The following is a 26,125-nucleotide window of genomic DNA, read 5'->3' as shown; positions in this document are numbered from 1 at the left end:
TCATTATGTCTCCACATAGAACAAGAGGGACTTCTTAAAACTGTCTCATTTTTCTGCATTTTATCCTGAATCAATGTGTGGCAATATTAGGAGCATGTTTAGCTAATATCGGAATCAGAAGGCTGGATTTATACAATCTGCTGCTCATATGTAGAATATCAAGCTTTCTTTCATTATTACTTTCCTTTGCTGTGCATAATGGCTCCAGGGGCTTTGGAAAAAAACAGCTTTTAGTCAAATAGCAATTAGTAAAACAGAGCTGGTGTATAATCACGCTAAAACTTGCTTATTTTACCCCTTAAATAGGTTGCCAAATTGCATGTAGCAATTTGTCCTTTCAGCCCAACATCACTGCCTAGGTCCCAGGGACATTGGTTACTCTAAAATATCAGCACTGCTTCTGGCATTCATACACAAAGCAAATTTATCCATTGCTTGCTACAACTCCATGAAAGCAAAGCTGCAAAAGAAATTCCAATTCACAGCATTGGCCCTTATTAATATTTTGAACCTGTTAAAAAGAGGTAAAACGGTAATGTTAGAAAGTTCTGCTGTAGTAGTGTAATGTATTAGAGAATATCTGTTTACAGAAGAAAACATCAGCCCTGTGTTCCACAGCAAAGAGATGCAAAAAGAGTCAGGCTGGAGTTCTACGGTGATGAGTAACAGAGCCCCCATATATGGCACCTCCTCTTTCCACAAAATAATTCTTGTGTTAAGGGAAAAAATATACCATGCATTTCTAACGGAGTTAGATTTTTCCATTGAAAAAGAACCATCAAAATAGTGTACAAAAATGCTTTTTTTTTCAGTGGCTGAAGAGTTTCAGAAAATTCTTGGTTAGGAATGAACCCAGGCTGTAGAAACAGAACCTTTTATTTAAAGTTGGGTTTAGGATCTGGTTGGAAAAAAACTGAAAGTTTGAGCTGAGACTGAGAGAAAGTCACTCCCAAGATAAAGTTGCATGTCTTCTTTAGAGTTTTCTTATTTCAGAAGTAATTTTACCTGACATAGAAGATCCTTTATCCATATTAGAGTGCAGATATATTCCTCCTCCACCACCCTTTTGATGAATTTCAATTTCAAATAACTTAACGGCTAACAGCTCACAATTGTTCTTTATATTAATAGAAATACATGGTCTCTTTTGAAGTTCAGGTAGTAATTCAGTTCTTAAAATTCTTCTGCTGTTTATAAATGATTTGAACAGGGATGTCATAGCTTTTGATGCACCATTGCAACCCCTGTTCAACTACATTCTCTTATTTAAATGGAAGCAACTTTTATATGCTTAGGAATCAAATTAAATGTTGTGCTAACTGGAACCACTGAGTTGTAAATTACATTTATTTTGGACCATGGATGCATGTTATTAGTTATATCATGTGTCCACCTCAGGAAATTAATGAGAATGATTGTAAGAAATCAGATTTTTTACTCAAAAACATTCAGAGAAATTTTTGTGTGTGCTAGAAAGTATGAGATTTTAAGGATAAAGCCTTGCTCTCAAACATTCTCCAAATTTCATTTCATTAAAACAGCTGCAACAAATCAGTAGTGTGGGAAATTTTAGCGGAAAAAAATTCAACCAAACAAAAAATGCAAACCATTTCAAATAATCAAAAAATATTAGATACAGGGAAAGTACCTTTGCAATGAGGTGCAGTTCTGCAAATAACTTTTTATTAGACTTCTGGCATAAAAACTCCATTCCACTACAGGCATGGTTCATGTACTGCTGTTTCCTGGAGTGCCTTGATTCTGCCATTGTAGAAGGTAAGTCGAAGTGACTTAGCTGAAATGAGTCACTGCTGCTAGACTGAAGGGAAGGAGGGATTGCTTATTTCATCAGCTAATATTGTGGGAAACTGCTGTTTCTACTTGGGGTGAGTGTGATGATTTAATATCTCTGATTATGTTTCATGAAGCTGAAGAACTATGGATTGTTGAGAGGTGTCTGCCTGCAACCACCTCAGTCATGCAGGCAGTGAGGGGCAGCTGTCCCATGTCATGGCATCACAGCTTATAAAGATAAGCCAGATTCTGTTTTTCAGAACAGTTAACAAGAAACCCCAAAAATGAAATAGTCACCAGGAGGCTATTAATAAAGAGACAAAAATAGAGGGAGATTAGACTGTTCACTGACAATTTCCAAACAAGAAAAGGAGTTAATTTATGAGTCATTTTAAACAGTCCATCCAAATCTGAGCTCGGAATAGAGATATTTTGTAAATACAGTGCGCAGACAGTTGGTAATGCAAAACCTGTGATTCTCTGATGATAATGAAGCGAGAGGGAAAGAAGGTAGGCAGAGGGAGATAGAATAGTAATAATACTTAAGGAATGTTTCTTTACCTTTAAAGAAGAGAAAATATCTCCAGTAAAGGAATATCTCTTCATTTTATCAACTCTCTAGCCATTTCTTGTCACTAGATAAATACTAGAGTGTCTAGTACAAAAGACAAAAAAGAAATATCCACGCTTTATATACAATAATTCATTAAAAAATAGAAAAGAGGTGTCTAGGTTTTTTTCCTAGGATAAAAGGAACCAACTAGTTTTTAAATCAAAACTGGAAGAGAGGGAAATTGAGAAAAAAGCCAGAGGGAAAAACCAATGGGATTAATATTGATGCAGCTATGGCAAAAGCAAACAGACAGGCAGGGACAAGATTGCATCCAACCTCCAAAACACATGTAAAGTTGGAGCTAAAATGTCATATGCGTATGTAATTTATATGCAAAAATCTTTTACATAAAGATACTAACTGCCAAGTCTTCTTTCACAACTTTTTCAAGGCTTGCAGTAACTCTGGGATTTTATATTCTCCCTCCATCACCTTACTGAAGGCACGACTGTCTGTGAAGAACACGGAAACTTTCTTAAGGCCATGGTATTAAATTCTTTTACATTGCTGGGCTGGTGGCTCAGCAGGAAGACCTATTTTTGCTTGTGTTCAGGCAACTTCCCTGGCAGTTATTGCCTGCAACAGACTGTAGGGAAGTTGCCAACATTTAGAAGCTCTGATGATGTGAGCCAACCTTAGACTAATAATTTTTTTATCTCAATATAAGTGGAAGAATTACATAAAAATAGACAATTTTTAACAGTATGGTATTCTGTTATGAGAGAAGGCTAAATAACACGGGTGCCATATGAACATCTTTCTCCTATCTACAGCACCTAACTTTAGCATAGTCCATATGTCTATTTGTCTGATAGCTGAACTTATTGAAATAACATGAGGTTACAAAAGAGAGTTCTAAAGCTTAGTGTCCCCAAACCTTTCAAGGTGAGACACCCATCAGTAGTAAACACTTTTTTTTGCATAACCTTCAAAATCAAAACCAATTACTGAAGGCACTGGAATTTTATGTGGGAAACCCAGACACGTTTTTAGGAGTCCAGAAACTGGGATGAATGCCGCAGTCATGTACTACCATCCTGTGCCCCTGCCTTGATACATGCAAGAGCTTCTGCTATAACCTCTTGGGAAACTTCAGGATGGCAGCGTAGGCTGGAGAAGCAATCCCCCAGAAAACTCAGCCTGCACACACAACTGTTGTGAGTTGTGAGTGGGCATGGCTCACAGTGGAACTGGAAACAATTATTTCATTTCCAAGCTATTTTAAACTCAATCAGAGCAGTTTCCTTTAGACAAGAATGATGGGCAAAGCCTCCAGAAGGAGACAAGCAATGGTGTTACAAATTTTGCTTTCATTTCTCATGTCTGTGGCTATTGTACATTGTCAGACTGTTTTGTGAGCATTTCCAGAGCAGAGGCTTTGACATATCTGCTCCCAGCAAACAGTTTAAATGTTGGCTTTAAATTCCTTAACAGATTCCAGGCCATCATCTTTTTTAATTAAATGCAAAAAAACTATGTTAATGCAACGTTAATGTTGAGATTGTCATTGGACAGATGTCAAGAAATTCAAAGTTATGGTTCCCACAGCAACCATAATTTAGAGACCCCCTCCCCCACTTCCACAATCACCCTCCTGAAACATATTGGTCTCAAATTGTACAATAGGCGCCAGAGTGAGGGGAAGCTGTGAGAGACAGAAATTGTGCATGAGACCTCTTGGAGCTGCTGCAGATGGGGCAGAGGCCAGTCCTGTTTCCAGAGGAGAAAGTCGTGGCAGCACTGGGACAGAACATCTCCCATCTACACCTCACAGTGGTTATACCCTTGTGTAGCTGGGGTAAACTGGGAACTCATTTCACCCACATCAGCAGCATATCCACCAGCAACCTAACCCAGCACAAACCAGCTGTACTGTGTAGTTACAAAAATGACCCCTATAGTCCATGTTAAGGTATTAAGCCAAATGCTGAAAGGAGACAGATAATGTCACAGCACAGCCAGAAATGCAAAGGTACCACAGTAGCCACCACAGTTAACATTGCACAACAAAACTCTTCTTTATTCATCTGAGAATATAATAGACTTCATCACTATGCACCAGAGTGAACATTGAAACACACAAAGCACAGAAACAATAATTTCCAGTGAGATAAAATTTTTCACAGTACAGCTTTTCAGACTGTGATCTCTTAGGCTTTGTATGTAAAGGAAAACTACAAATTGCTTCAAAAAAAAAAGAGCCTGTAAACTTAAAATATAATCGAATACAGTGCTGAAAATCATGAGTTTTGAAGCAGTAGTGGTTTTCTGACATTTATAATTTTTCTTATTTGCCATCCCAGCTAACTCCTCAATATTCAATATATTAAAAAAAAAAAAAATCCAGTCACCCAACAATCTCATGACCTCTCTCTGGCTAATATCACATAGTGCACTACAGTTCCCAACTGCCCTTCTTCTAAATTGTCTAATGGAGTTAACCTAATTAAGTTTGCAAAAAAATTAACCTCAATATGTACTTTCAAGATTTCTGCATAACCTTCAGACCTGTAAAACCACTTACATTCATGAAAGTATATCTGTTTTTTCCAACTTTATACATTTTCCTACACCTCTCCCTCCAAACCAATTTGGAGGTATTTTGGAGGACTGTTACACCTACATACACTAATCTTCTATCATTTTGTGCATGCCTTTTTTAAGATCTGAAGCCTTTGAATGACTCTACATTTAATTCTAAAGTCAGTGAGTTACATCAGTCCATCATTACAACAGTTACTACATCCTATGTTAGCAGGTCCTCACCTGAGTAGAAATTATACATTTCTAGGCAAAACACCATGAGAAAAGAATACTTTTATTATTGCTGTTTCCTGATTGTATAAGCCAGTGTTGGGTTGAGCAGAATTTCCATGCTTTACATCATTTCACAAAACATAAGGATTGATGCTGTTGGTGGATTTTTTTTCTCACCAGGTTTAAGATTGACATGGAAGAGAAGGTATGCTTGCAAGAAAGTGTTTACATCTGCTACCTCTGTGACCTGAGTCCACACTTACTAGTCTGGGCTTTAGGAAGCTTGCTGAAGGCTTGCTTCCTAGGTTTTTTCCTAAGAAGCCCATGATGTGTGTGTGGAACAGGAGGAGAAGGCAATCACAACCTTAGGACACCCATCAAGTGATTTAAGTCTATATATATCACTGCAGTTCTGCCTTTGAAAGACAAATCAAGTAATGCTGCTGACATTTTCCTTTCAGACACTTCTTTTATTCTCAAGCCTGTTGATAGCTTAAAAGTTATATTATATCTTCTCCAGTGTTAGTGCAGCAGTTTCCCATTTGATTTCATATTCAGTTTGTATTTGTAGAAGCAGGAGGAGCTCTTTACTTTACTTGATAAATGGTAACATCTGGCTTTGTGATGGGCCATCACCAGCATGTTTAAAGAGCTGCTGACGCTTCAGGGAAAACTTGGTAAAACATTTCATTTAGAGGCAATTCTAGTTATTTATTCTATTTTCTACGTTCCTCGTCCTCCACTTTATACTGGGGACATTTGCATGAAAACAGACTACAGGTCCTCATCTTGACATAGCATTTTTTTTGTCTGATGTCCTAATCACTAATTGTGTTTGTGTTACAGCAGTCATATTCATAGCAACTACTTATGATGTCATAGAAAATTAGAGTTTCTGGGAAGGGCAATGAATAGGGTATAATGATATTAAAAGGCCAAACTCTGTATTACACTACAGCAGTGAAAATTTATTAGAACCCTGTAACAGAGAAGTGAATTGGGCTATTGCTCTTCCATAAGCACACACAGGACTTGACTTTTTCTTTTGGTTACAGAAATACAATGAGCTAAACATTCCTGAAAATCACAATATTTATATGAATATTTTAACCTGTCTATATAGAGAGACCTTCAGCAATTGAAAAAAAAAAATGAACAGGCAGTTTCTCAAATAGCATTTTTGTACATTCTCTCAGGAACCTTCTTTCCTTGAAGTAGCAGCAGGTCAAATATAGCCAAAGGTGTAGGCATTGTACAAACAAGGCTTCTCCAAATGCCAAAATATATTTTTGACTTTTATATAGATTCTTTAAGTTTCGTACAGTTCTGTGCTGGATATTTGTAAGTAAATAAGCATTATCCATTTCTTAGCATGTGTTCAGCAGCTTAGCTATAGCTGGAAATCATAAATAATAAGCAGAAACATAATACAAGGATGGAAATCTGGCCCAAGCTTTAGAATGGTTATTTATTTATATTCTGAGTTTAGATATTAAGCAAAATTAGGCAAAGCACTTCATGCCTACTTTGTACTTTATCTATCAAAACATCCATCAAAAAGGTGGGAACAAAAAACCTTTTCCTTAGGTGATTGTTAGAAAAGATATATTGTAGGAACTCCACTTTCGGCAATTGCACAAACATACTGAGATACAAGGGCAGATGAACTAAGGTTCTTAATGATGAAAGAACTAAGCTGTGAACTTGTGAACTTTCAGGTATTTCCCAGGAAGTGCTGTAGGGATAGAAAAGCTGTTAATGTGTCCTACACTCTGAGCAGTCATTCTGCACCTTGTCATTGCACAGGTAAGGTAGTCCATGAACACATCAGGTGCAGTTCTTTCCTGACCCTTAGTTCCATAGCCTCACACAGTGGAGGAAAACACAACTGCAGCCATAGGAGACCACCCTTTTTATAATTTTCCCAGAAGTAAATATTACTGCAGCTGAGCTCTGCCTGAAGTTTGATACATACTGTAGCTCTTTTCATCTCTGCTCCCGACTGCACCATCAGGAAATGCCCATTTGTGCACTTATATATGTTATCATAATGTGCAAAAATTTGGAATTGAAAAGAAAGTAAATAGTGTATCTTTATGCCATGTTACATTTTCCAGAAGTGCAATTGAGATATCAATCATTCCATTCTGGCTGCATTGATCGGTAATTTTCATTTTGTAATTTCAAATAAAGCTTCTCTCCACAGCAGCAACGGCAGCACTTTCCAACATATAACTTCAGTTCATTTTAGCTTCATGAGTTAAAGATCCTCTCTACCATCATTCTTGCACATCCTCTAAGTGGTAATTCCACTTTTCCAGTTAGATTGCTAGAACACGCCAAGTAAACAGTCACCTTTTCCTAGAGTCACAACATCTAACTAACAAGAAAATTTAGTCCAAACAACAGCTTAGGCTGAATCCCTACACTCCCATTGTAGTTCCAGCATTTAGAATGTGGATTTTTACATACATATAAAGTGAACCTTAGACAGTACTAATGATGAGAGCGATTGTTCAATTTACACTAATTTTCAAAAAAAAGGACTTGTGAAAAAAATAAAGATGTTAAGTAAGTTGCACACACACAAAGGAAAGAAAGAAAATACTGTAGAAAAAAAAAGAAGAAAATACTGTAAGTGGGTGAAGCCAGAAGTCAGACATGATCAAATCCTTATTTACCACATAGCCCCAGGCAAGTTATTTCTCTCTGTCCCTCAGTTTGCTCATCAGTAAAATGGGCATCATAATCATTTAATTCAACAGGCTGTTGCAATGACGTACAAATTCATTGCTCTTTCAAAAGCTGTGAGCTCTCCTAATGAAGGGTTCCTTCGAGATACAAAGAATTCATAGTGGGAAATTATTAAGTAGTTCATTTTCATTTAAGTAACATTTCATTTAAGTGACATTTCATTTAAGTAACTCATTTTCATTAGTTCTGACCAACAGTTTTCTGTGATAGCAGGTTTGGTTTAGACATAAAAGCAGAAAATTCTTAGAAAAATTACTAGAAAACTGACTGAAGGAGAAAGGGAGTGAGAGTGCCATTGTCAGGATTAGTATTCTATTTTTATTAATTATTCCTATTGTATTTAAATACTATGTACCAAAATACTTCAGGCACGTCAGAAATATTTAAAACAAAGAAGTGTGAGAGAAGCTTTTCAAATTACAGTAAAGCTGAATTAAGAAACCAGGACAATAGTACCTAAAAGCTTCATGAATCCTGCACAAGAGACCATGTTATAAATTAAATATAATACTTATGCAAAATTTTACATGTAATTTATGCTACGAGCACTTTGGCATGAAACTATGATTCAGACCACACAAGGCTGCAAAGAACACATTGCTGGAGAGCCATATTTGAGGTGGACAAAGCAAAGAAAGGGGTGAGGCACAGAGGGAGCTGGTGTGACTCATGAATCATCACACCTTAGCAGAAGCCAGGCAGCTTGGTCTTCCAACCCATCTGGTTAGAAGGTCATGCACACACTTTCACACCCTCTTTAAGAATGTGCTCTGACAATGGTTGCATGCCCACTTATATTCTTTTTCAATACATATTCACACACACAAAAAAAAAAAAAAGTGTTCCATTCCAAAAACACCTAGCAAAAAAAAAAAACCCCAAAGTTATGGGCTGGGCTATATATTTATGTAAAAAAAAAGGACAGTCCAGCACATGTTTTGTAAGACCTGAATTAACATGTGGACCATTGCGTTTTCACAGAGCAAATCCACATAAACACGTGAAAAGTCTTGTCCTTTGAGGCCAGAGTTCAGCAGCTGATGACAAGTCAGACCACACTGTCTGGAAGAGTCATGGCCATAGTCAGGATCCTACAGCAAACTTTTCTCCCAGAGGCAGCAGAGTACAGGAAAGGGGCTCCAGTCCAAGCTCTACGACCGCCTTTCTGATGATGTGGTCACAGCATTTCATGACATCACCGCTCCTTCTCCAGCCTTCATGCTCGTACAATCTACTCAGGTTACTCACTCCATAGGGTCTACTGGGAATTCCCAGCACCAATCTGGTACCACCACTACCATCATTTCCTACCACTGCATGAGATGAGAGGCAACACCATCCAGACAGAGTACCAAACACCTACATCCATGAGAGACTTGTATGAACCAGATAGAGTCTCGCTTTATTTTGTGCAGAATTTCCTTCAGTTTTGCCCATAGCTAGCAGCATCCAAATGAAAAAATCTATTGTTTCCCTCAGCTGAAACAAGAGCAAATGTTTATCTGCTTAACACACAAAGGAACAGGAAGCACAGAGAAGCTGAGTAGTTTTGCAGGCTACAGCAAAATTTTACTGAAAGAACTTTACCAGCTCCTCTGCAACCAATAGTTAATGACAAGACTACACACATTTATCATTTTTTTTAATCTAAGCTTTGGCATATATGAAATATTGAAATAAACTGAGCTAAGAAACAAATAAAATATGCGGAGAGCCACAAATGGGCCTTCTTTTGTTTGTTTTCTTGATTTTTTTCCCTACTTCCCACCTCTGCAGTGTCTGCCTGCAATGATTAAGTTGACAAATGAAGTTCTGACTACTAATTAAATTGAAAATAGCAGATATACTGTGACAGTGATCTCTCTCTCCCTCATACATCACCAGTAACAGCGACTGTGCGTGGTTTCCCTGCTCAGCTATCCCTGAGCCCAGTGGCACAAAGCACAGCAGCTGACCTACACTGAGGTGGGAGGGAGGGAGGAAGGGAGACACTGAGTGTCTCCTCTTGCATATCAAGAGAGGACAGGAGAGTTTCAACTGTAACTACCAAAGCCTGGAGTCATCACTGTGCTGGTACAAGCACTGAGAGACCTCTGCTTTGGCTTGTCCTTTTGTTAGCCTGGCAGAGGCTGGTTTGTCCTCCAGGACACCTCATAGCTCAGTGACTGAGGATCAGTGTGATGCTCCGTGCATCCGTATGCAGATGTTTCTCATGTCAGACTCAAAACCTGCTCCTCACACCCCACGGATTCTAGCAGTTCCATATTGAGCAAAAGGCAGTCAGTACAAGGGGAAGTAATGGCAGGAAATCTCTGTCATCCACTGGGATAGCAGTGAAGGGATCACTTGCCCTCCAAGAGCACAAAGGAAGGAAAGATAGATCTGGGCTGCAGTCATCCCTGCTTCCACCACCTAACCTTAATGGCCTTCTCTAACAATTGTAACCATTCCTCAGACTATCTACTGTCCTAATAATTCTCATTCTGTGATGTTTTATTTCCACTCCCTTGGTGCAGTCCTTTTCATCTCTATAACAGCAAAAATTTGAAAGCCACCCTGAATGCTTTGATTTTTAAAAAAGACTTGATGTATATGAGCTGTGAAAATTCTAATCAAAATCATCTCTGAAGTTTGTGATTTAATAGCCAAAGAAAAAATTTTTCAATTGTTCTCATTGCACCACCTGCTTTTTTCGGGATGGTCTGTGGATTTTCTTCCAATATGTTTGCAGGAGATGACTCTCATAGACAAAAAATGCAACTATTTGAAGTAAAAATGTCAATATGTTTATTTATCGATATAGAATATATACACATAGAAAAATACAAACATATTTTATGACTGGTAATAATATAATTTGTGTTTCCATTTGAGTTAGCTGAGGTTTTCATTTTTTCCTCATTTTGGGTTAGTTCATTTGATTTCATTGTTTAAGTATTCTCTTACAGAATTGTATTTCTGGGGTTTTTTTTCATTGTCAATGAACCACTCATACATTTCTTTCCTCATGAGAGAAAATACAATGTTTTCCAGGATTTCTGAAAGGAGGAAAATTGTAACTAGCCAAGCTCATTTTGATTGTACTGTTGACAACACCAAGAATAGTGACAGAATAAGAATCTCTTACCAAAAAATCCGACTACATCTGGTTGGTGTTAATTTTGTCTTGCAAAATTTCCTTTCCATTTTGGAAAATTTAAGGAGTAACCAGTTTGTTTTTTGTAAAATACAATTTATATTTATTTCCAGAAGGTCTCATCTAACTGAAGCTTTAAGTGAAGGTTTGGAAGTACTTAGGCATTCTTAACAAATGATGGTGCAGAGTGACCTATAATCACTCTGACTGGAAGCTCTTTGGGTCAAAAATTATTTTTTCATTCAGTGTTCAACCAGAGCTTCACACAACAGGACCTGTGGTGGGCAACCTAAGCAGAATCGTAATGGCTAACTTAAACCAAGCCTCTTTTAGGAAAATACCAGGTGAAAGACTATTGTTCACCCTTCTTTTCAGGCTCACAAGAATGATGGACTCCTTTCACTCTAGGGAAACCTTTGCTGATATACAGGAAGGAAGTTGATGAGACACCTGAATCCATCCATGAAAAGTTAGAGAAGTGTCCGCGCTATAAAATTCCCCCAATTTTCCTCACACCTCTTTCTAACCAATTTAGTTTGCCTCCCTCCTATGCATAGAAATATACTTTGCCCTTTAGTCATGCAATTTCAAGGTTATACTCAAACACATACTGGAAGATAAAAGCTTTAAATAATGTACATTCTCTCATTGTCCTTTTCATCGAGATCACAGGTGCATGACCTCGTCCCCCAGCACAAAAAGCTGTTGTCATGGAAACAGCTCAGGATGCCAACTTGACAACAACTGACATTCAAACCAGGAGGGACACCTTGTTTCCTGCCCTCCCCCACCAAAACACTGTATTACAGCAGGGGCCAAATCTGCAGTGTTTCTTCTTTGGCAGGGCTGGGATGTGTTCTGCTGTGAGGAGGACTTGCAAGTTGGCTCCAGCCCCACATGGCACCACTGCACCCCAAAAACTGCCTTGGTAAAACAGCATCTGACACTACAGCTAAGAAAGGTATCCTCTGCTTTCAATGCTTACTGGGATGTGATAAGGAAAGAGAAGGCACCTTTTATAATGGCTAAAACAGAGAATTCATACCAGATCTCTCACAGTGCCACTAAATCCGTTCCTTTCAGAGTGCCAACAGATCAGTGTCTTCCTAGAGGAAAATCACTTCAGCACTCTGAATTTCCGTTTCCTGCATGTAAAATGGGGATAACTGTACCTATGGCAAGCCACAGATAAAGAGTTTTCAGTAATCAGTATTGTAATCCCTTTTTTTTCCTTATTCTATTTCCAGCTGTATCGATACTATAATTATTGATCATTTAGCTCTTCTAATTGAGTCATAAATAGTCCAGGAAGCAGGAGATACACTTCTGGGCAAGCATGTTGAGAAAGTGGATGCACATTCCAGAGAGAAATGAACTCAATGGAAAAGTCTCATATGTATATTTTGTCCTCCAGGAGATTTAATTGGAATGAACTATATAGTTTAAACACACCCATACTCTTTGCCTCCTCCATACCTAAGCATTGCAGAATGTGTGAAATGTGGTACACAACTTTAAAGGGAAAGATAAACAGTTTTGTGTATGCATATATATCTACTCACACACATATATATATATATATATATATATATATATATATATAAATAAATAAATATGTATCATTGTGGCTGGGGGAAGGGAAACAAAACACATACAACAGCATTTACTTTCCTGGAGGCTTGTGCATAATCTCGTGCCTGAATGCTGTCTTGTGATCTCTACATAACCTTTGAAACACAAGTGCATATTTCACCCTTGCAGACTAGCACAACCATTTTTTTGTCATTCCAATTTCATTTCCAGTGCGGTGTGGACTGCGGGCTCAGCAGTCACTGGAGTCTGAAGTGACTCTTGGGACCTCCTCACTGTTCTATATGCAAATGGCCCTGCACCTGGGCAGCCGAGCGGGCTTGCCGACAGTTTAGTTATGCAAATCTGATTGATCGAGAGCATATTGCAGAAGAACACACGCAGGCCTGAGACACTGGCAGCTATATTTCACTGGCTAAATTCCCGAAGAAAGAAAAAAAAATTAAATGCCAAGCATTTTGATGCATATTCCTATCAACCCCTGAAGTGCTCTAGCGTTTATTTCGGTATGTTTTCAACACTTTGCTTAAATGTTGTTAATGCAATTTCTTGTGTTATTGCTGAATTCACAGAAGGGCTTGTTTTCTGTGGTTTTGGTTGTGTTTTTTTTTTTTTTTTAAAAAACAACCCTCAAAAAGACCCAACAACAAAGGGACAAAGAAAGACCCGAAACAACAACAAAAAATAGTTCCTATGATGTCACAACACAATAGGTCTGTCAGTTTATTTGAAATAATTCTTCAAGCAAATGGAGTAAATGCAGTGTTAAAATATAATTAGGTCTTACAGTACAGAGGAGTGCAAAGAAACTGATGTACTAACACAAGTTTCCCAGACTTTATTCTTTCTGCAACAAAAGGTAAAACAAACAGAGGGAATGTAGATTACATACTGTCACCCAATGTCGAAAGCACTTCTTTATTTACTAAACATTCGGTATAAAAATGCAGGGAAGGAAAAGAAAAAAGAAGATAGAAAATAAAAGAATCATCTGGGATCAGCTTAAAATAATAAATTCATTTTTTATTTAACAGAAAAAGAAGAAAATAAAAGAAAAAATGACAACCCACCTATGTGTGAGCATGTGGAAACCTCTAATAGAGAACACGCTTCAGGCATCAAGTTAATCTCGGTTTATTGCATACAACTGATTTATCTTCATTTATAAATGAGTGGTGAGCCCTGATTCTAATATTTGCATTTCTTGTAGTTGTGTTTATGTACTTTAATGCCTTGGGGAGCCATTCATGGTGTTGAAATAACATGATTTTTATTTTCTTTTCCCAGTTTTTCCAACAGCAGATACAGACTATTTCAATGTTTGAACACTGTTAAAGCCACTGGGAAGAGACATTAAATGAGACTTTTCAATCAGTCATTTTATCTTTTTCAGGTCACATTGCGATAGACGTTTCCAACAAGAGGGCTAATCAGACTAAATTCAGAAAATACATTTTTATTGATTTGATGTTGGGGTTTTTGCTTGTTTGTTTGCTTGCTTGTTTGAAACAGTCTCTTCTCAAGCAAGTTTAGGGGTTGGTGGCTCCACAGCTAAAGACTTACAGTTGCACAGATCCCAAAGCAGAGAAGAGAAACTGCCTCCAATGCTATGCCTAAAATGACTAATGAAACAGAGTCAGGTCTCAGTTGGAGCCACAAAGCATTCCACAAAACAAATTGTTACAATAGGCCACTAGACAAATACCTATTAGTCTGGTCCTACAGAATATATGAATTCACAGAAACTCTCCCAATAAAATATATTTCCATTGTGAATTAGTGCATTAAGTTCTATACCTCAGAATACTTTTACATAAACCTGCAATTAAAACATGTATTATTTGATTTAACCGGAAAAGAAAAAGTATTTGATTTTTAATCTCAGAGTTAAATCTGCAGACTTAATCTCAGAGGACTGTGCACAGAATAAAATTCCTTGGTAACAGAAGATTGTCCAAAAGCACTCTTAGAAATCCCCCTGAGAAATATAGTTAAAATTTCTAGAGAGAAGCCCAAGTTATCTAAAGGACTTGAAAAGCCAAGCAACCCTGCTGGAGCAATGTTAGAGCACATCTTATTGAATAGAAAACATTTCTCTGCACGTTAAGTTGTATTGCCTTTGGCAGAAACTCTTCAGCTGCAAATTTGTCCAAGGAATGACATACAGTACACATCAGAGGAGTAATGAAGGAAAGAGGCTTAGATGGGCACTTTGCAGCTGACGGGGAGCTGTTATTGAGCCTTGTCTGCTGCATTTAGCAAAGGGGGAAAAAAAACCCAACCGAAATAGAGGGACCATCTTTGTGTGTCCCCAGCTCTTACTACCATCTCTTTAAAATAAAGAATTAAATAAATAGTTTTAAAAATAGCCATCTGACAAGCAAAGCCTAGCCAGAGGGTCAAAAATGAAGATCCTGGGAAAGGTCAAGTTTAATCTCTACCCACGATGCCCTAGTGCATCCCTCACAACAGCTGACTAACAAAAGGGGCTCAGCACTGTGACTGACAGAATTCTTAATTGTATCCACTCATTCATGACAATTTGATTAAAATATTACGCCAAAGTCTCACCCCCTGTTTGCTTCGATCCTCCAAATCTAATTTTGAATTTTCAGAAAGGAGATTACCTCCACAAGCATGACTGGGATGCTATTAACTTCTACTTAATCTTTATTACTGATGTGAATTTAACATATGTATGGCTTCGTCTCGCTCCTGTTGTTTTCTCTCTAAAGTAACGTCTAGGCAATATACAAGCGGCGGACATTAATTTTCACTTTGATATTCTGTCATACCAAAGCTCATACTTTCATATGAAAATTTAAAGATGTACTGTCTTAATACCATGGCACAATTAGACTGCATTAAAAAAAAAAAAAACAACAAACCAGACACGGACTTGCTTCCTCTTGTCCCCACCAAAGAAAAGAACAAAGCCTGGCTGAACAGATGTCAAAGTATTATAACTTTTCACTGTTATCTCCAGCTATATCCCCTTCATAAAAGGAGTTGTTCCAAGGATTGACAAGAACTGGTAAATTCTACTTAATGCAAATAATGCAGTTATGAAGTAGTCAAGGAAGCAGTCAAAATTTCTAACCAATTTGGATTATTCTCAAATTTATGAAACTAGTAATTGAATATGGCCATTGTTACCTGTGTCCCCATTTCACAATATATTTGAATAAAATATATGATCTAATCTTCAAGATTTTTACTCTACTCTCACACTCCTTTTCTCCCCACAAGTAACACAACAAATTGACACAACCAGCTGCAATTATGTTTATAGGAATATTCACAAACCTATTGAACATGAAACGTTTCTAATAAATATTCTGCTCTGGAAAAGAATTCCACCAAAAATGTTATTTTATTTTCTTACCTTTCCCCCAGAGGATTAGAAAAATATATTTTGGGTATCTTCTTTTGCAAAATATTTTTCTGTCATTTATATCCGTGTCTACTTACTGTTATTGTAAAAAGAGAAACAATAAATTAATCTTCCTAAATTAATATGCTGTGACTTCCTAATTTGCCTGTCCAACGGCTGCTCCCATCAGCAGGGGAGTATTTGGACTTGATTCAAACTTGAGGGAGGATATCACCTCCAGTCATTTAACATGTATACCACTTACAAGGAGTTGTAGAACTACCCTAAGTGTCTCAAATTCCATTCTATCAGGACAATGAGTGATAGACCTCTATCTAGGAGTAATGTCTGGAAGAGGCTTCTCAGAATCCTTTTCCATATATCATACATTTTGCTCAAATAAATATTTGGAGTATTTGTTCAGAATTTGGGGTTTTTTCCAATCAAGGAAAATAATCTGTATTTCTGTATTAAAACATTTCCCCAGGACTGAAAGTATACTCACATTCAAAGTATTTGAGACACTTCTTCCACGTGTGTGTATGGGACTACATGCATATTCTCTCTATCTTTCTGTTCCTAACACTGTCATGCAACTCAAGAACCTCTAGATAAGGGAACAGCAGCACAGTAGAGAGCTTCTATGTCTTGCAACAAATTTCAAGTTTTCCAAAGTATTCCCACTACAGCCATAGAAATACAAAAGTTGTCTGAAGTTGCATCATGACTGTGACAATACTAATGAACACTGAAAATATGAATCTCACTGGCTTTTAGAGAACTGATACAGAGTACAGATGCCAGAGACTGAGCACACCATAGATTTGCTACCCAGCAGTGGCCCAGGACAGGGTGGATGAAAATGTGATAGTGAGCTCTGCTTCTCCCTTGCATATGAAGAGTAGAACTCTTACATCCTCAAAGACCAGAAAGTAAGTTTCTTGTTAGAAGTTCAGGAAATGAAAATATACACATTTCATTCTCTGAGGACACAATTTTTTCTGGGAGCTTTCTGGGTAATACAGACCAGAAGCTGAGCAACACAGCTGTATTGCAAAGGCAGACTTTACAGGGCAGGTTTAAGAGATAGTAGTTTTGCTTTGTTTAAGGTCACATTACTTGCGTACACAGAGATATCACTAGAGGTTCCTCTTTCTTTTGCCAAATTTTTAACAATTGTAGAATAATCCATTTTCCTTGTTGTCTGTCCCCCAGTTTTCAGCAAATCACTGCTGGGAAGATGTGCACTGTCTGTGCAGGCAGAACAACACAGAGATCCCTCCCATATCCCATAAACATAGGGTCACTCAGCACACTTAATGACACTAACTAATACTTGCTTTGATTCCCTCTCTCCAAGAAAATGCATCCCCAGCCAGCCATCTCAACCTCCTACACAAGTTTTCTACTGCATAAAAGTCAGCAAAGTAGTTCCTCTGTTGCCACGGGAGCAAAGTATCTAGACCCAAACTTAGCTTCTGTGGTTGCACGAGGGCAGGGTGATAAAATCACCAGACAGTGTCTCAAGAATTCAGGTAGAAGAGAGAAAAAAGACTTACTGTCTCTGAGGAAAGGGAACCCTCACCACGCATGGCCCTCATGAGGCCACAGGTTCTGCCTCAGGACTCCCAAGTGAATAATCCCTTCAATAACAAAATTAAGTACCTCATATTGTTTCACCCTAATTTCAACACAGACAGCAGCTATGTCTTTAAGTTAAATCTATGTGCAACACAAAAATTATTAATTGTGGAGGTAGAGATGGCCACTTACAGTGTGCAAAACCTCATTTCTCTGACTGTGGTAAATCTCCATGGAAGGTTGCCACTTTGTGGTTATCTGCCTACATTCCTGGATATCAAACTGGAAGCTACTTCCAACAACTCCAGTTTACTTAATGCCAAATGGAATGTTCCACATTGCCTAAGATATGCCTCTGGAGAAGTGTAGCCAAAGGGTCAGAAGATCTGGTTCTTCCCCTACCCATCTCTAAAATCAGAAGGGGATTTTTTTCCTTGATGTAGTCTTTGCAGTTTTCTTCCTCATCTCCTAAGGTCATGGAATATTACAGGATTTGTGGAATTACAGCAACAAAAACACAGATAAATACTTGGTCATGCTGAGCCTTGCTGCAGCCAGCAACCACATTAATACAATACTTGCTCCAACATGCCTGAGCTCCCCACGAGGTTTCTCCACTGGACAACTGATGGTGAGAGGGAAAATAGTCAAAAGGCTAATGGGAGCATAAATAAATAAATAAATAAATAAATAAATAAATAGCAGATTGAAGAACCCAAGGCTTAAAGAAAGAGGTACAGCATCCTCCTATATGGTCCAAAGATAGCGAGTGGAATATACCAGGGTTTTAAAGTTTCCAGATTTCCTATTTCCAAATAGGAATAACAGTTTGAAAATTCATTTTTACCACAGTATACACAGAAAAACTTCACTGATTTTCTGAACTGGAGGGGATCATCACCTGTTTCCATACCTGGAGGTTACATACCCCTATAAGAAGAATCTCAGGTGGGGGGAGATTAACTCTTTTATGGGGTTCACTTGAAACATGGAAATAAAAATCAAACAAACAGCCTCTCCCTCCCCACACAAATCTCTAGATGTCCATTCCCAGTGCAGATGCAGGACCTTTGTTAGGAGTTTCTGTCTCTCTGAAGGATAACACTAAGCAGTTATTGTTTTTCTAAATATAACTCTGAGTTTTCAGTTTATTGCTCTGGTATCCGAAGAACTGAAATCAAACTTCGGGGGAAAGAGAATAGGATATCCCACAAACACTCCAAGCCCCAAAGCAAACTTGACAGCTCCTTAGAAATTCAACCATCATTTAAATAAAACCAACCTGCTTTCTGTTCACCGCATGCCAAATGGTTTCCTGTAATTTCCAGTAATATTTTTTTCTATTTTTTTTCCAGTTCACAACTGCCTTCTATTGTCAATGCCTTGAATAGCCAACAACGATTTAAAGTGGTGGGCTCCTATCAGCATTGTTCTCCTGTTCAGAGGCATAGAGAACAAGAATACATCTATGTTTTCCATACAGTGTAGAAAAATGTAATTCTCTGTTTAGTGTCATATCAACAGCTCGTGTCCCAATTCACTGCATTGGGCAATGAATGACAGACTGCGCTGTCCATCCTGACAATGTGACCAAGATATCTGTGGTCGAGGCTGCTATATCATTTTTCCCCTTTCCAAAAAATGTTGCCAGAGAAATCTATTTTTTGTTTCTTTATCTAAATACAAAGCAGAGATAAAAATGAAATAGAGTTCATTAACAAGCTGCAAATAATGTCTTGATAGCACAGGAAATGTTTCATTCCCCACAATTTAACATTGCAGCACGTGCTCTCCATGGAGCACGGATTTCTTTATAATACTAATAAAAATAGCTGTAGTCCCATTCTTTCAACAAAGGCTTCCCCCCACCCCAGCAATTCGGTGGAATATATCTTATTTTCTAGTATAAAAAAGGAGACATTTTTTTCCTTTATAGGTAGCAGGCATATCACAGTTAACAATATGTAGCTGAAGGGTGATTAACTCCAGGTACCACAGGTCTGGAACTGGCAATAAAGAGGTAGCTTGGAGCTGTGCACTGGAAAGAGCACTTATTCAAGAGAAGAGGAGAAATGAAACAAAAGTTTGACAATGTTGGAAAAGAAATGTAAGAAATAGTTTGAGGCAGCTATGGCACAGCAATGATTTACATGCCATTAAGGTACAGTGGCTGTATGTTGTGCTCAGGACAATACTTATATAAAAGCAGCGTTAGCCTTGGCAGACTGCGTATTAACACACTGAATTTATGTTGCCTCCAAGGTAAAGAGCATCTTCTTATTGTAACATATACAGGAATTACAGTGTCAAGAGCATTTTTGGCAGTATATTCTACCTTAAGAAGAGCTTATGGATTTGTTTAAACTTATTTTTATTTTTCCATCATATCTTGAGTGTTTTCATTTGTTTGTAAGTTGTTGAGTATGATGATAATTTTTTTTTTCCTACCGCTTCAGACTTAAAAGCCTTTCCAGCAGAGGAAAAAAGTAAATTTACACAGGCGACAAAGGAAATAGAGGTTTTAGTTTAATAGATGATTGGAGTTGATGGAGTAGGGGAGTTGATGGAGTAGGGGTACCCAGACTGAAGGCCTGTGGCACAAGAGTTTTCCTATCATGCAGTGGTTACCTTTATATGAGCTGCAGACTGATGCTGTGGAGAACAGAAACAACGGCAATGTGTCTGAACAGGCCTTTTGACACTCTGCCAGCATCAGTGTCATCTCTGTCTTGATCTTCCTTTGCTTTTTACATGACTCTCCCAAAACTATCTGAGCTGCCAGGTAATGTTGGTCATAGGGGGATCTTAGCAGCTGGCTGGTTTGTGACAAATGACACAGAATCAGCAACAGTACATGACCTTTATGGATTCTGGCTGTCTCTTAGAAGAATGTGAAATATTCACAATGAAATACAAAACCTACTTGAAATTCAAGTTGCTCCTCAGACAATTACTATGGAACCAAAAGACCTAACTGCCCCGTATTGGTAAGATATTTATATTTCTACTGCCCCCATAAAGTTCTCTGCCTTGTGCATCATTATAGAAAATAACAAGAACTCAGAGCTTTTTTAAGCTCTGACTTACAAGGCCAGTCCTAGATGGCTGTCTGAAGTACAGATGAATGACAGTAAAAAAAGCAATCCCAATGGTAGGAATATGATCTGGAGGCATAGCCTGGGAGCAGAGGTGTGAAACCTTCAGACTCAGCCAAAATAAACCACTGCTACTGTGGGGGGCAGGGGGAACGATGGGGATGTGGGGAAAAGACACATAAAATTCATGCATTTGCTCAAAAAAGCAACTGCAGCATTTGCTACAAACTTCTGAACAAAGCCCACTGAATCAGCAATACAAGTAAATCACAACAACTTCTGCCTCCCAGAGCAAAAAAGCTAATCACGTTAGGTCCCTCTGAACATCTGTCATCCTCCACAGTATGGAAAAGGGTGAGTTTTAGATCAACAGACTCCAACTCTGTCAGATCAACTATAAGGAGCTCAGTGACATACTTCAAGGGACTCTTCTTCCTCTTCTTTCATGTGTCATGCCCCCTTCCGATTTAATTGAGAGTAGGTTTCCCTGCCCAAATTCCTTATGCTATTATTTAGCATCACAGGCAGAGGATATAATTCTGGGCATTAAAAAGCTGTAGTAGGGAAATTAACAATCCCACGAGCTGTGATATATCTGATAGGACAACAGGAAGATAACAGTAGGACTGGAGCTCTGTATTTGGCAGTTGTAATTCAATGGGACTGTACAGATTCTTACATAACACTAATGCCACTACAGAAAGGGAAGTACATGGGCCTGGGGCAGATGGATTTGTTATTTAAAGACACCAACAATAACATGAAAAAGGAAAATTAAAAATTGTAATAGACAGCTGCCTCTGCAAGAGCAGAAAAAATATCTTCTGCATCTCTGATGACTAGGAAGCAACTTGGACTGCAATCCAGGGGTTGCACACAATCCCTCACCTCCCCTCCTTCTAGCAATTAAGAAGATATAGAAGACTACACTCTTGCCTTCATTGCCAAAATAGTTGATTTTATCACAAAACAATTAACATACTTCAGCAACACTCTCACCAAGGCATGGGTCAAGTTCCTTCTTTAAAACACTATGTAGGCAAAATCAACACCATAGACACTATCAGTGGTTCCTCCTTCAATAAAAGCTTCATTGCTTTGCTTCCAAAAGGATTTTGTAGAAAAAATAATAAATGCTCTCTATGTCATTATGACATAATCTCTCCAGTCCAGGCCTGAGAGCTCTTTTGGATACTGTTGTCATCAATAGCTCCTACAGTCACTGAAACATTTACTCCCTCAAATAAAATAAAGGCTTTCTTCCCAAATCAGGTTCAGTTCTTCTGACAGAGAGTCCTAGATGCTAGGGGAAGGTGCAAAACCTTACACTGGAACATTATTCTTTTGCAACTGTGAAGAGCACTGAACTCTGAAGTAAAAATTCATGTTGGTTAATTACTCTTTAACTGTGTTTTCTTTCTCTGCAAAAGATTAAAATTTGTTGCCATATGCAGAATGCATACAACTTATTGTAGCTGATTATATATTATCCACAGGCCTGGTTTTCTTTTTCCAAAAAGAAAAGCAATTCTCTATGACTACTTAGATTTTTTTCCTTGACCAGTTCCTCAAAGTCGGAAAAAAACCTAAATTGAAACAAAAACAAACAAACCAACAAAACCACAAACAAATAAAAAGTTGCTAGTAAAGCCTTGAGAGTTTCTCACACCAACAGTAAGGATAATTTTAAATTAATGAAATGCCTACTTAGAATATACAAGAGATAGTTCCGATTATATGTCTTGGTGGCCAGAATGTGAAAAGTCAGTGATTTAAAAGTCTGGAAAAAAAGAATCCTGTGCTACTGCCAGAGCTGAAAGATATGAGCACTGAGTTTAGCAAGGAGAAGGCTAATAGAGTGCTTCAGTCAAATTATAGCTATGCATAAAGGAAAAAGACTTCCTCTGAGTGTAAAAGTAGCCTAAATCAGAAGACAAAAAATGGTATCAGATGCCAGGCAGAATATGTATCTACACTGATAAATGTGAAAGACAAATAAGACACCAATTTTGAAATCAATTAAATATTGGAGCATCCTGCTGCATAACCAGGTCTCATCATGATAATCCTCAAAACAAGTATAGCCAAACAGTTTTGCTGAAGTGTATTCTTTGACTCAGGAATCATCCAATAAAGTTTTGCGACTCACATTATGTATAACCAGTAGGATGCTAGACTAAGTTGTCACAACAGTCCCTCCTAGACTTAAATTGCTTAAAAATTTGGAGTTATCACAGCAACCATCCTCCTCTCTCCTGATGGTTATTCTGTGGAAGAATGGCATAACATATTTTTGAGAGTTAACAAAAGCTATGGCCCGGTCACAAACATCTGTGAAAAAGTAGGGCAAAATCTGGGCTGATAAAGTGACCTCCAGAGTGAACACAATTTTAAAAAAGTATTTTCAGATGAACTGATGCAAGAGCACAAGCTAGTGCACAAACACAAAGTGCATGCTGATTATAATATGGTATGATTTAAAATATTCCTTCAGGTAAGGTTTTAATAATACTTAAAAAGTCTTGACAGCTCCCTGTCAAGATACGTCCATGTTATTAAGTTGTAAAGTAACTGTCTTGCTCACAAAGCAATCCAAACTGGAAAAGCCAGTGGACAAAGCCAAGGACAACAACAGAAATCAGTGTTGAGCCTCAGTCTGATGATGTGTTGAGATGTGCCTCCGAAACTGCATTAGTTTTGACGAGTCTCATCTTCATGCAATTCATTTTCACCACACTGAAAGATTAACAAATAAATACCAGGCAAATAGAAGCTCTGCAAAGAGGAGGCAACACTGACAAGAGCATCACTAGGAAAAATTTCCCAAGTCACTCCCAGAGCTGAACACTAGAGCTACAGTAAGTGAGAGACAAGATGACGATCTGTAAAAACCTTCTGTCGCTATGTCAAGTGAATGCAGTGGGACCATTTCATGCTTGCATTCCAGCCAGTGTCTGGGCTTTTCTCCACCCTTTTCTGAGGCAAATTTTGTTGTGCTGTAACTTCCTCTTCTTCTCACCCATACATCATTTACATCCTTTCATCATTTACATCCTTCTTAATACTAAACTATTACTTCTTTTCCAAGAACTTCATCGTGGTCATGGATTGATTTTTTTTTTTTTTTTTTTTTTTTTTTTTGTACTCTGCAATTCAGTTCTTCATTCTTCTGTTGGTTCACGCACTCCCCATTTCATCACTATTCTTCCCAGCTTTCTGGTTTTCCTTCTTGCACTTCAGCTCTGTATTGCAGATACAACTCATTTTGCTTTCATCACCTTTTCTTAGGACCATCATGATTTTTGCTACATATTTTTTTACTTTTCCAGCTTGGTGTGTTCAAAAATCTTAAATTATGCAGCCTCGTATTTTCCCTGGCAAACTGGCCAAGCTTCTTAAGATTACACTAAATTTGTCCTGCCAGTCAGAACAAAAACCTGACTTTACTGCTTCTGTTATCTGAGTTCCTGGCTTACCTGCATGTAAGGGCCTATGTAATGAATTTCATTACAGAATCTGGTTATTTTCTAACATTTCTCTCACATCTGTTTTGATGGGATAGCATAATGCTTGAGACCCTTCAATGTTTTTAGACTGAAAGTTTTTCTTGGAGGACTCCTATCTCCTTCACAAACACTTTAAGGGTTAACAACAACAAAAAATACTCTAAAGAGCAAAACTGGGAAGATGGATATATGTCTTCAATAACAAGTGGATAGGTATGACCCTGGCAACATCAAGCTCCCTACAGTAGCTCTTTCCTTATCATCTTGGATATCACAATTTTTAATAACATATTTACTGATGAGAGTAAAACTAATGTAGCATGCAGAGCTGGATGGAATAGAAGGCATCTTATTTGTCAATACATCGTCATTGTCACACCACTTTGGTAATAAGGTGAGATATGAAGAGCAGTCTGATTTTCAAAAACACCATGCACCAGAGTGTCTCTTCCTTTTCATCTGGAAGTGAGAGAGATCAGAAGTGCTGAAAAAAGTTGTCATTTATTGCTTTCTTTCTCCCATAACTTATACATTTGTTCTCAATGAATTTATCCATTTTAGATGAATTTTAGAATCTATTAAAATAAAATATTTATGTAGTAAATATCCTATTCTCATGACTCTATCATTATATTGATATTTTTAGGTACTTTCCTTATAGTACATCTCATGCTAATAAAGCTGCTATTATTTTTCAGAAAGTACAAACTCTCCAGTTGGAAAAAAGGATTTGAAAATACAGACTTTGAAAACAGGTAGGACAATATTTTGCTTCATGTCTTGGGGGCAAAGAGTAAGACTCATGATTTTTGAAAATCTGAGGTCAGAAACAATTTGCAGATTGTTTTACTAAACCACAAACTAATAATAATAATCAAAATCTTAAATGAAAGTTATTCTGTTGTTGCTACTGAAGAGAGATTTACCTCTATTTCCCAGGGATTACCAATATAATAGTCTTTAATAACCTGCAATTGTCAGACAAGCATGTTTTATTCCTGCACTTTAACAATAGCCCAAAAGTGACAAAAAGCATTTGCATTTATCTTCAGCAAGTAAAGTAGATGGCAAGACTAGAAGGAGCTTTATCTAACAGTAGCTCTGATGCCTTACAATTGTCTTAAATATTTCAACAAAGAGATACCTCAGCATATTTCCCTGGCTAGCACTGATTTGCCAAATGTCAATAACTTTAACTTTAAAACCCAACTGATTTCTAAAGATTTTCTTGCAGTTGAGAGATTAATCCAGACTTTTATAAACATATTTATGAAATAAGAGCAAGGGACTTCAGCCTGGCAGTTTGGAATGTAACACCATTTTGTATCTATATTATTTTTGGGATTAGAAACCATTAATTTCTAAAATTGTGCTGTGGAGCATAAGTGGCAACAGCTGCAGCTATCTGTTTGCTGTCTTTCCACATGGGCTATTTTCTGTGCAAGATATGCATGAAGAACACAAATAAATGGGGTGCTACCACTTTAGACAGGGCTTGGCAAATTTAAAGTAAAAACTAAGAAGCATAAACCATGTTTGCCTTAAAATGATGAACTTAGGTGTTAATAAAAATGGCATCTTAAGGCAAGTTCTTACACACTTCCTGTTTCTGTAATCAATTCTTCTTCATGCACAAACTAATACAATGCCTCTTCTTATTATGTCACTACTGTACACAAAACATTTCATGCATAAAATATTAATCCCAGACACAGGACTCTGGGACAATGATTGTACTGGCTAAAGGAAGAGAGAGAGAGAGAGAGAGGTTTCTGAATATAGCTCCAGTAATGCTTTCCAGTCCCAAAACAAAACTGCAACTGTATTTAAGCCCATGGCTTTTCAATAGCACATAAAAGCAAATCTTTGGACAGTTTAATGATGTGGACAAGATGACTGAGAGAATCAGAATGAGACACACCATGT

At 37.7% G+C, this 26,125-nt stretch overlaps 2 long non-coding RNA genes across 2 annotated transcripts in view; one reads left to right on the top strand and one right to left on the bottom strand.

Moving 5' to 3' along the window:
- LOC121470130 (uncharacterized) overlaps positions 1–1,773 on the bottom strand; it is a 72,105-nt gene extending 70,332 nt beyond the window's left edge. Inside the window, exon 1 of the long non-coding RNA XR_012056492.1 lies at positions 1,649–1,773. This is a non-coding gene — a long non-coding RNA (uncharacterized lncRNA). The remainder of the gene's footprint in view (positions 1–1,648) is intronic.
- Positions 1,773–15,531, top strand: LOC115495595 (uncharacterized). The gene is made up of 4 exons (XR_003960896.4): positions 1,773–1,886; positions 11,899–12,015; positions 13,679–13,819; positions 13,932–15,531. It is a non-coding gene; the product is annotated as an uncharacterized lncRNA (long non-coding RNA).
- The last annotated feature ends 10,594 nt before the right edge of the window (positions 15,532–26,125 follow it).

Source organism: Taeniopygia guttata, chromosome 5, assembly GCF_048771995.1.
Source record: "Taeniopygia guttata chromosome 5, bTaeGut7.mat, whole genome shotgun sequence".
NCBI classification, from domain to species: domain Eukaryota; kingdom Metazoa; phylum Chordata; class Aves; order Passeriformes; family Estrildidae; genus Taeniopygia; species Taeniopygia guttata.
The sequence above is the reverse complement of the archived record's forward strand: the minus strand, read 5'-3'. Positions and strand labels throughout refer to the sequence as shown.